Genomic DNA, 10,584 nt, shown 5'->3' on the forward strand with positions numbered 1-10,584 from the left:
CCTAACCCAATTTCTAAGTATTTTAAACATAAACAGGATAACTACAGACAATGATTTAAATTAACTTTATATTCTTTTGCGAAAATGAATATGAAGGACAGCTTTTTGATAAAGAACACAGTTTTAGAGTGTTATAGAGCGCGATATATACCTACAACCGCTAAATCCTGTCACTGTCGGTATGAAGCAGTGATTCCATCAGCTTACGGTAATAATTTTTGCAACACGGGCGCCAGTCCGAGAAACAGACAGGCATTTGCCCAAACGGACAACATCTCAACCTCTGCTCATTTCTTTTTGCACGGGCACATAAATCTCGACGTAACCCATCACATTTCTCCCTATTTTCTCCTCCCTTTTATTTTCCATTAATTTTTCTTTCGTTCACTTTTTTCTGTCTTCTTTCCCCAATTTTTTTTATCCATCACATTTCTCCCTATTTTCTCTTTCCTTTTATTTTCCATTAATTTTTCTTTCTTTCACTTTTTTCTGTCCTCTTTTCCGCTTCTATTTTTGTTCTCGTCTCACCGCTTTTCCTCATCCCCCAGCCTCCGACGCCCGTGCAGATTCGCAAACAATATCAAGAGTATGTCTACTTGCAAGGGCGGAAATCTCTCCCCAAAGGTAGGGGGACCAGGGGCTGGAAAATTTGACAAACAAACAAACAAACAAAAAAAAAGGTTTATCACCCCCTAAAGAAGGTCATCTTAACCAAAAGAAATTTGACAAGCAAACAAGCAAAAAAAGGGGGGCATCCCAAAATTAAGATCGTCTCTTCCAAATGTTTTATTTCGATTTTGAATGAAATGACCAAAAATAGTAGGGGGATATTTCATAATGTGCCCCCTACTATTTTGGGTGAGGGGTACATGTCCCCCGGCCCTGGGATTTGCGCCCATGTGGGTGGGGGTGTTGCGCCTCCCTATCGGGATCATATCACAGCGAGTATACACTCTTCCATATGGAAGAGTGTTTACTCTCTGTGATTTCGATCTCACACATATGAAAAAAAATAGAACAGCTAAGCCTTGATCACAGGCCAAAATGCCTAACGATTTCTCTGCGGCAACAACTCTCGTAAGGGGCGCTCCATTTATAAATAGAGTTGCATGAACAGCTGTCTATAGCGACAGAATCGTAGGCAGAATTGTTGCCAGAACTTCAGAAGCGTGGGAATTTGGCAGAAAATTCAAGAAAAGAACCGGTTATAATTATATTATAACCTCGTTCGTAGGATGAGTGCCGGTGAGTACCGATTTAAGAGTAGGCTAATTATAATATTCATTAACGTTTATTGAATCATAAGAATAAAGATTTTTTACGGAAAGAAAGCTTAGTTCTAAGCTAGGGCTGCCCAAATGCGCGTGAGTGGAGTCCCAGTTTCTTAACACGGGTAAGTATTGCGGTGTCGCCTAGAGTGTAGGAGACAGTCTCCAATATTGGCCGTGCGCCTCTCCACTGTTTATCATCAAATGATCAAGTTTTGTTCTTTCTCCCTCTCTCTTCCTCCCAACCTACTCCTCCACTAGCTCCTTACTATAACATTAGATCTATAAAAGTATACAAATTCATTACAAAGGTCAGAACTCAGAAAGTTCCCTTCGAGTCTTTTCGACGTGGAGAGGGCGCTAGCGAACGAGAGAGACGTGTTTTTATTTTACGGAGTTTTGGGCTGACGAAATCGGCCTAAATCCTTCTTTTTAATCGTGCATCCGAGTTTTAGATATTATAAGTCCTACATTTTAAACTTTATACACTTGTTTGGACTCCTTATTTTTATCATTTTATGGATATTGTGGGATTTTGAGGACTACTAACTTCATACTTCAGGATCGTTACGGTACTGCTCAGCGGACCCGCTTCTGTACACGTCACCCTTCGTATACAGGACACACAGGAAGCCGGAGTTTCCCGCGCACCAGTCACCCTCCTTCCGCCATATTGGTTTTAAGTTCGCAAGTATAATAATGATTTGTTTAATACCACATTTGCTATTTTGACTACATTTTCCTGATATAGTTGTGTCATCTACCTACAAGAGTATGCATGTATGTTATCGTTAGCATTAGTCTTCCTTCTTCGTGATGCATTTTTAATGTGGAAATTGTTTGACTTTTAACATTTTTATTGCTGTGTGATCAAGACGGCTGTTTTAAAGATCTACAAGAAATTGTCACTACTTGCCACAACAATTGTAAACTTTACCAGTGTAATACACATATCACTGAGAGATTAAATGGTGCAATTTAACTGAGACTTTATTATTACATATTTGTGAAAGTGGAGCTGGCGTGGAATGATTTGTATGCGACTAAATTCTCTTCACGATCTAGTTATTTAAACCTGCTCATGTACTCATTGCCGATTGTGACTCTTAAACTGTCATCATTATGCAGTCTTGTACCGTTCTCACCCTTGCATCTCTTACACTTACCATCCTTATTCTCTTATGTGGAGATGTACACCAGGATCCAGGTCCTTGTAAATACCCATGTACGAAATGCAAGAGACCTGTTGCTGTCAATCATCGTGCGGTTGACTGTGATGCATGTGGTGAATGGACACATATCAAATGTGCTGGTATTAACCCTATCCAGTACAAAGATATAATGAACAATATAACGAATGACAACAACTTTGCATTTACCTGTTGTATATGCTCTAGTGTTGCTGTGAATATTGATGATCATGGTTCAACCTCTGATTCTGCTTCACAAAGTAATACGGATGAAAGTAATACTTCAATCGATAGTAATATCACAACACCCGGGAACAGTGGTTTGAAAATCTTAAACTTAAATGTGTGCAGTTTGAAATCTGTTGATAAACAATCTCAATTTATAAGTATTATTGAGGATTTTGATCCGGACATAATAATAGCTACTGAAACTAAACTAGACAATGAATTTAGTAATAATGAGATAATTCCTCAACACCATGGGTATACATTGTTTAGGAAGGATAGAGACCGATGGGGAGGCGGAGTTCTTATTGCAGCCCGCAGTTCACTGAAAGTTGTCCAACTCGATCTTTTAATTGACTGCCCATTATTGATTGTTAAAGTGAAGCTCGTCAATGAGCCGGAAGTAATAGTAGCAGCCTTTTATAGGTCGCCAACCAGTGGACCTACCGTGCTTCAAGATCTACATTGTAACATTAACTCAATATTTGGGAATAGAATTCCTAACTTCATCCTTGCTGGCGATTTCAATCTTCCAAGCATCCAGTGGAGTGAGGATCCTAGAATTGAGGCTAATCCACAGTATGGTCTTCACATTAACGAGATAATGATGGACATCACTGAACGTCTTGGATTAATCCAAATGGTTCATCAACCGACACGGATGGGTAATATTTTGGACTTGATATTCACTTCGGTCCCAGACTTAGTAGATGATGTTGCGATAGAGAAAGGAATGAGCGATCACGACGCCGTTACCTGTAACTTCTCCTTGAAGGCGAGAAGAGAGAAACTCAAACCCAGGAAAATTTACCAGTTTCGGAAGGCTAATTTGGAAGGACTTAGAAAGGACTTAGGAGAATCTTCTGACAAGATACTCAATAGCTGTTCCGTTAAATCAGCATCGCAATGTTGGGATCTCCTCAAACAAGAGATACAGGATGCAGTCCATTCTAATGTACCACTTAAAATAACAAAAAAAAGACAGGACCCACCCTGGTGGAATAAAAGGCTAAGTAGAATTACTAGACAGAAGAAAAGAGCCAGACTTAAGGCTAAAATTACAAATAAAGATGGTGATTGGACCAGATACAAGGACATTCAGCGGCTCTTTAGATTTACATATAGGAAAGCTCATAGAGATTACCTTACATCTGTATTCACACCTGAGGAGGGTGAAAGATTTGGGAAGAAAGCTTTCTCATACTTTAAGAGCAGAAGAAGAGATACGATTGGTACCCCGGTCCTCAGAAGAAACGGTCAGGAAGCTTCTAGTCCTTATGATAAGGCTCAGATGTTGAACGACCAGTTCTGTCGCGTATTCACTCGTGAGAATCATCTACCTCTTGACCAGCTTGGAATGTTAGATGTAAATGGTGGTGTTGAAGATCTCCCTAAACTTCCAGACTTAAACATCGGTATTGCTGGAATAGCCAAGCTTCTGGAGGCCACGAAGGTGAAGAAAGCACACGGACCAGATGACATCTCTAATATTGTACTTAAGGAGGGCAAAGATCAGATTGCTCCAGTTCTAACCATGATACTTCAGAAATCCTTGGATGAAGGTGATGTTCCACAAGATTGGAGATCAGCCAACATTGTTCCTATCTTCAAGAAGGGTAATCGTCACTCTCCGGAAAACTATCGCCCGGTTTCCCTAACTTCTCAATCCTGTAAGATAATGGAACATCTCATCTACAAGCACATCATCAAGCACCTTGAAAGTAACAACTTCCTGAATGTAAATCAACATGGATTTCGGAAAGGCCGAAGCTGCGAGAGTCAACTTGTCCTGACCATTGAAGACTTGTCACGGTCACTGGACCAAGGATCACAGCAAGATGTTTTGATACTAGACTTCAGCAAAGCCTTTGATAAGGTACCTCATCAAAGGCTTCTCCTTCAACTACGAAAGTGTGGCATCCATGGCCAACTCTTACGTTGGATTGAGATCTGGCTGACAACTAGAACACAGAGGGTAGTAGTTGATGGGGAGAGCTCGGACTCGGCAAAGGTATTATCAGGCGTGCCGCAAGGGTCCGTTCTCGGCCCGTTGCTCTTCCTCATCTATATCAACAACATCTCATCAAACATATCTTCGAATTTGAGGTTATTTGCGGACGACTGCATCCTCTACCGGACAATCAATTCCAGAATTGACTCAGAAATCCTCCAGTCTGATCTTGACAGGCTTTCCAACTGGGCAGACAGGTGGCAAATGGAATTCAATGTGTCCAAATGCTATATACTACGAATTGCAAAGAAGAGACGGAATCTGATCCCCCAAGCGTACACGATAAATGGTACTACTCTGCAAGAGGTCAAACAGCATCCTTACCTCGGAATAGAACTTACTCAAACCATGTCATGGGAGAGTCAAGTGGACAAAGTAGCAACAAAAGCGAACTGTATGCTTGGAATGATTCGTCGTAATCTATCTGGCTTTTCTACTAAGAAAATCAGGGAAGCAGCTTTTACCTGCCTAGTTAGACCACATCTGGAATATGCCTGTAGCATATGGGATCCATTCTTATCTAAACACATCAACAAATTGGAGGCTGTCCAAAATAGAGGAGCGAGGTTTGTCACAGGCAAATATGGCATGGATGTGCATGTATCTGACCTAAAGAGAGAATTGGATTGGCAGCCGCTTCAACACAGACGGTTTGTATCCAGACAGACGTTGCTCTACAAGTCTATCCATGACCGAGTCGCTATACCCAGACCTGAGTACATTACTCAACCAAGGAAGGCCCTAAAGGGTCACCATAGACTCTCCCTCTCCAACATCAGATGCAACACCGACACCTACCGTCATTCATTCTTCCCGAAAACCATCCGGGCTTGGAACCTTCTTCCTCCTGATGTCATTTGTTCCAAGACCCCTGAGACATTCAAAAATAAACTGTGGGATACTATAGTGAAAGGAATAATTACTCTAGTCCCTCCAGCCAACTGCAAAGTGGTGGGACTCAACTCCAAAATGTACTAAAAATATTGAGCTCTCTCGATCGCTAACGTTATTATTGGTCATCAATATCCACTTGAGGATCAGGACCAGGAACTTCACAGATTCAGATTCAGGCTCAACTTCGATTTCAACATTTCATTTTCACTGGGATTTTCACCAAAAAACGACGCCAATCTCTGCACACGGGACCAAGGCAAAGTCAAACTCGGTCAAGACAACTCTTTTCGTCAGTCGTCAAAACAGTGATTAAAACAAACAAAATACAATCATAGAAAACTGATGAATACTTACTGAATGATTGATGCTGTAACCTTTTATTAGAAGTGAATCTGGACAAGATTAGATATTAATCTAAGACTATAAAGTCAGGATAATTTTTTAAAAGGCAGAATTTCTCAATTCAGAAAGAATATTTCGCAAGACGCGCGTTACCAAAAATTGACAGCAAATTGATAGCGCCATCTCGTGAACCATCATGGAACAAGAATAAAACATGGGCGTTGTGGCGTGCGCCTGTAATCCAAGCTGCGGGGAAGTTACAAATTGATGCAGAGGTTCGAGGTCACGTCTTTCGGATGGTGACGTTAAAAGTCGGTAACAGACGTAAATAATCATATCTGATTGATGCACGTCTGATAAAACTCAAACACACGCAAAAACAAGGGGCGAAATAAATTTATTTCCGTGGGGCGACAACCAATTTGTATGCCAGGCAGTGGCGGCACCAAGGGGGGGCATGGGGGGGCATTTGCCCCCCCACTCAGAAGCTTTGCCCCCCCAGTTGCCCCCCCAGAAATTTTGAGGACTTAAAAGAAAATTATACAGTAATTTGTAAATAAGTAGATGCTGTCGTACTACATATTCAAGCTCAGCTGTGAAGTGCTCTAAAATACCATTTTCTGCTCTTCAAAACTTGAAAATTTTCTCACTTAGTCGCTGTTGGCTTCCTCGCACACTATTAGTTTGTAATAAGTTTATATCGCTTGTTATATCTTGCATTAAGGCAGACATTTCAATGTGTGATACACAAGCTAATGTAAGTGTTAAACTACAGTACATGGCGTGTATTCTGTCGTCAGCAATGTTTATTCTTTGGGGGGGGGGGGGCGTGGAGGACAAATACTCAAAGTCTGCCCCCTTCCTTGAAATAATACGCATCTACTCATGTAAAATTTGGATTAAACTCATCGATTTGCTTCATTAACAAATAAGAATGCTTGAACTCTTCGTTCATAATTTGTCACCGTCATGGTTTTTAGTGAAAAAGTAAATAGGCTATGTAAAGATGTGCAATCTGCGATGGGTGTTCTGTCCGGTGACAGCCCGCTAGACCGAAGGTCCGCGAGACCGAGGGTCCGCTAGACCGAGGGTCCGCGAGACCGAGGGTCCGCTAGACCGAAGGTCCGCGAGACCGAGGGTCCGCGAGACCGAAGGCCCGCGAGGCCGAAGGTCCGCGAGACCGACATTTTTCCCTTCATCGGTTGCCGCGGTCGAGTGGTTTAAGGCCACTGATCTCTCCCCTACCTGGATGGGAACAATAACGCTGATTGGCCTATTCCGTGTTGAAGCACCGGAAGTTGGTACCTCCGCACGCCGAGTTCCCCCAAAAAGCCAAAATCGGAGTAGAGTCTGGTACACGGCAATAGTGTCAATTCTTAATTATACTTACCAAATCAACTCTTATAACAGCACTTTTCAATGTGAATTTATACCTGATACAAAGTTTAAGATGTCGTCCTGTGCCACGTATAATTGAACTTATTGTGACGACCGTAGAAAAGAGAAAATGGGATTACTTTTCACAGATAAGACAAGCTGGTGAACTGCATAGTTGTAGACTTTATGTAGTCCCATGTGCTCAAATACATGTGTGGTAATTCTAAATTACCAGAGCAAGTTTCCAAAACTTTAAAACTCCGGGGGGGGGGGGGTTATCGATTGTTGTGATTTCTCTGGAAGCGTGATGAATTCAAACCATGATTCAAATGAATATTCAGTTTATTAATATTCACAAATGTCACCAAGTTTTATGAGTTTATCAATCATGTTTGGACAGAAGAATATCACGACTGAGACCGTACGAAAATACTGACCGTGTATAGCATGTATTGTGAAACTGAAGTTAAGACTGAAAATCTGCCGTTTCGGAGGAGTTAAAAAAATATTTTTTGCAAGCATAGATCCTGACCGAAATGGACAGATTTTGGGGACAAGGACTGGATCTACAAGGTATTCTGAAAATTATTTATCTTTTATTTGTGAAAATTACAAGCTATAGGTACATGTACGGTATAGGACTAGGACTTTAGGGGGCTTACGTAACTTGTGGCGTGTGAATTTGTGATATTTCTCTGTCAACAATAGATCGAATTATTTTTTCCAAGAACTCTTTTTTTTAAGTACGTAAAAAAGACATTAAGCTACAGAGACGGATTAACAGACTTCAGAAATTCCACAGAACTTATTTTGAGATGCCGAATGTCTTCAAAGAAAAAATGTCTCGGTGGAGCAAAAAAAGGGGGGGGGGGTTATCAACCAGAAATTTAGGGGGTGACGCAATAAAAATAATCTGACAAGCAAAAAAAGGTTATCGACCCAAAATTTAGGAAGGGATGCAAAACAAAAAATCTGACAAGCATCAAAAAAGGTTATCAAACAGAATTTCAGGGCGGACCACAACGATTTTAGGGGGGTCCACCTGAATTTAAAGGGGATGCAGGAAAAAAATTGACAAGCAAAAAGAACAAAAAAAAGTTGTCAACATAAATTTTCCCCCACCTAAAATTTAGGGGTACAGGACCCCCCCCCCCCGCTTCCTACAGTGTACATGTATGAACAAACTGGGTAGAGGATAATTGAAGAGGGTCGATCGATGTGACAGAAGGAAAGAGAGAGAGAGAGAGAAGGTCAAGTCCACCTCAGAAAAATGTTGATTTGAATCAAAAGAGAAAAATCAGACAAGCACAATGCTGAAAATTTCATTAAAATCTGATGTAAAATAAAAAGTTATGACAATTCAAAGTTTCGCTTATTAAAAAAAAATAGTGATATGAACGAGCCAGTTACATCCAAATGAGAGAGTCAATGATTTTACTCACTAGTTTCTTTTGTGTTTTATAGTTTGAATTATACAATATTTCAATTTTTACGAATTTGACGTTTTTTTGACCTCCTTGCCGGAAGCACAAAATGTTAAAATAATGGAATACCAACCGAGATGTGCATATAACTGTTTTGTGAAATGAAGCGAAACTTTAAACTGCCATAACTTTCATATTACATCCGATTTTGATGAAATTTTCAGGGTTATGCTTGTTGAATTTTTTTCTTTTTATTCAAATCAAGTTTTTGTTGGGTGTGGAGTTGTTCTTTAAAGGGCGAGTCCACCTCATGAAAATGATTATTTGAATAGAGAGAAAAACACACAATAATGCTCAAAATTTAATCAAAATCAGAAATAAAATATGAAAGTTACATTTTCAACGTTTGAAAACGATAAATTTTTCGGTGTTACACTTGTTTGATTTTTTTGGGGGGGTGGGGTAGACTTAAATTAAAGGTGGGGGGTTCAAGCCCAGTGTTATAAGCCTTCATAACCTAGAAAGTCCTCGCCATATCGATCCTAAGATGGTTATTTGGAAAACCTCCAAAATACAAGTCAAGGATTTCATCCATTCTTCCGTAGGTGAGAAAAACACCAACCCCTTCAAAATTATGTTTCCGAATTGTATACTGGGAAAGTACCATGGTTTCAAGAAAATTGCGAATTCTGGCACCTTAAATATATGAAGTTTTGTATAAAAAGCAATGAGTGCTTCAGTGTGCAGACAGCTAGCGTATCGCTCACAATGCACATGCTAATGGAGCGATCGCGCTCCTTTTGGGGGAACTGGTATGGCGGACAATAGAACTCGCGGGCTTCAAACAAAGGACCCTCCCAGCATATCCAGTTAGGGGAGAGATCAGTGTTTAAGGCGCCTCGTTGCAGCGGCGTAACAGGTACTTGTTATCAGAGGGGGCGGGGGGGGGGGGCAGAGCCAAATATTTCCGAGTAATTCCGTCTAGAATTATTATTGCTAGGATTTCAGTTTAGGTGGCAGAAGTGAGCACGGGAAGCGCGTTCCGGGGGGGGGGGGGGTGCAGGAGGGGAGTGTACCTACCCCCCCCCCGCGAGATAAGAGGAAGGTCCGACGTTTCTTTAAATTGTTCCTTAGCTGCTCTCGCTCATCTTAATCCATCCTCTGCCTGTTAACGGAGGGGGGGGGACAAATTCGAATTGCGGAACCCCCGACGTTTCTTTGAATCGTTCACTAGTCTGCATCCGCTCTTATTACGTTTTCTGCCTGAAATGGGGAGGGGCACAACAAAAAACTTCCCGTTAACTAAGTCTAAAATTAGTGGCAAAGCTAGGATTTAGTTAAGGGGGCGGTAGTCAGCACGCGTGTGTGAAACACTTATGAGCGCGCAAAACGCATTCCCGGGGGGGGGGGTTGCAAGGAGGGAGAAGCTGCGACGGTCCCTTGAACTGTTCCTTGTCTGCTCTCGCTCGTCTTACGTTCTCCTATACATTTGTATTTTCTCGCTCACGTTTCCCCTTTTTTTGGGGGGGGGGTTGGCGTTTTTTTTGTTTTTTGGCTACGAGGGTGTAATAAATTGTTCATTTATTTATTCATTCATTCACTCAACTATTCTCTAACAGATTCCCTTTTTAACATCATTTTTTTATATAGATAACCTGCCAGAAGGGCGTTAACTCCCGCTCACACTGTACAATTCACATAGAGAGCGCTCAAGCTAACGCCCTTCTGCCAGACAGAAAAATTGAAATTGGAGCTCGCGCATGCTTCCCTTCGCTTTCTGCCCCCTTTTCTGCCAGCTGCATGCATTGGCGGCGGAAGCCAAAAAAATTAGGGGGTGTCCACCTGAAATTTTC

The 10,584-nt window shown here is 41.4% G+C and overlaps 1 protein-coding gene across 3 annotated transcripts in view; it reads right to left on the reverse strand.

The window, feature by feature from the left end:
- The window catches only part of LOC121430558 (regulator of telomere elongation helicase 1-like), a 44,576-nt gene extending 38,402 nt beyond the window's left edge, over positions 1-6,174 (reverse strand). For 2 of the 3 annotated variants that reach the window (XM_041627877.1, XM_041627875.1), the window contains exon 1: positions 5,943-6,173. The gene's annotated coding sequence lies outside the window, so the exon portion shown is untranslated. Of the gene's footprint in view, positions 1-5,942 lie in introns of all 3 variants that reach the window. The other variant, XM_041627878.1, reaches the window with a different exon arrangement.
- Positions 6,175-10,584: the final 4,410 nt, after the last annotated feature.

This window comes from Lytechinus variegatus, chromosome 17, assembly GCF_018143015.1.
Source record: "Lytechinus variegatus isolate NC3 chromosome 17, Lvar_3.0, whole genome shotgun sequence".
Classification (NCBI taxonomy): domain Eukaryota; kingdom Metazoa; phylum Echinodermata; class Echinoidea; order Temnopleuroida; family Toxopneustidae; genus Lytechinus; species Lytechinus variegatus.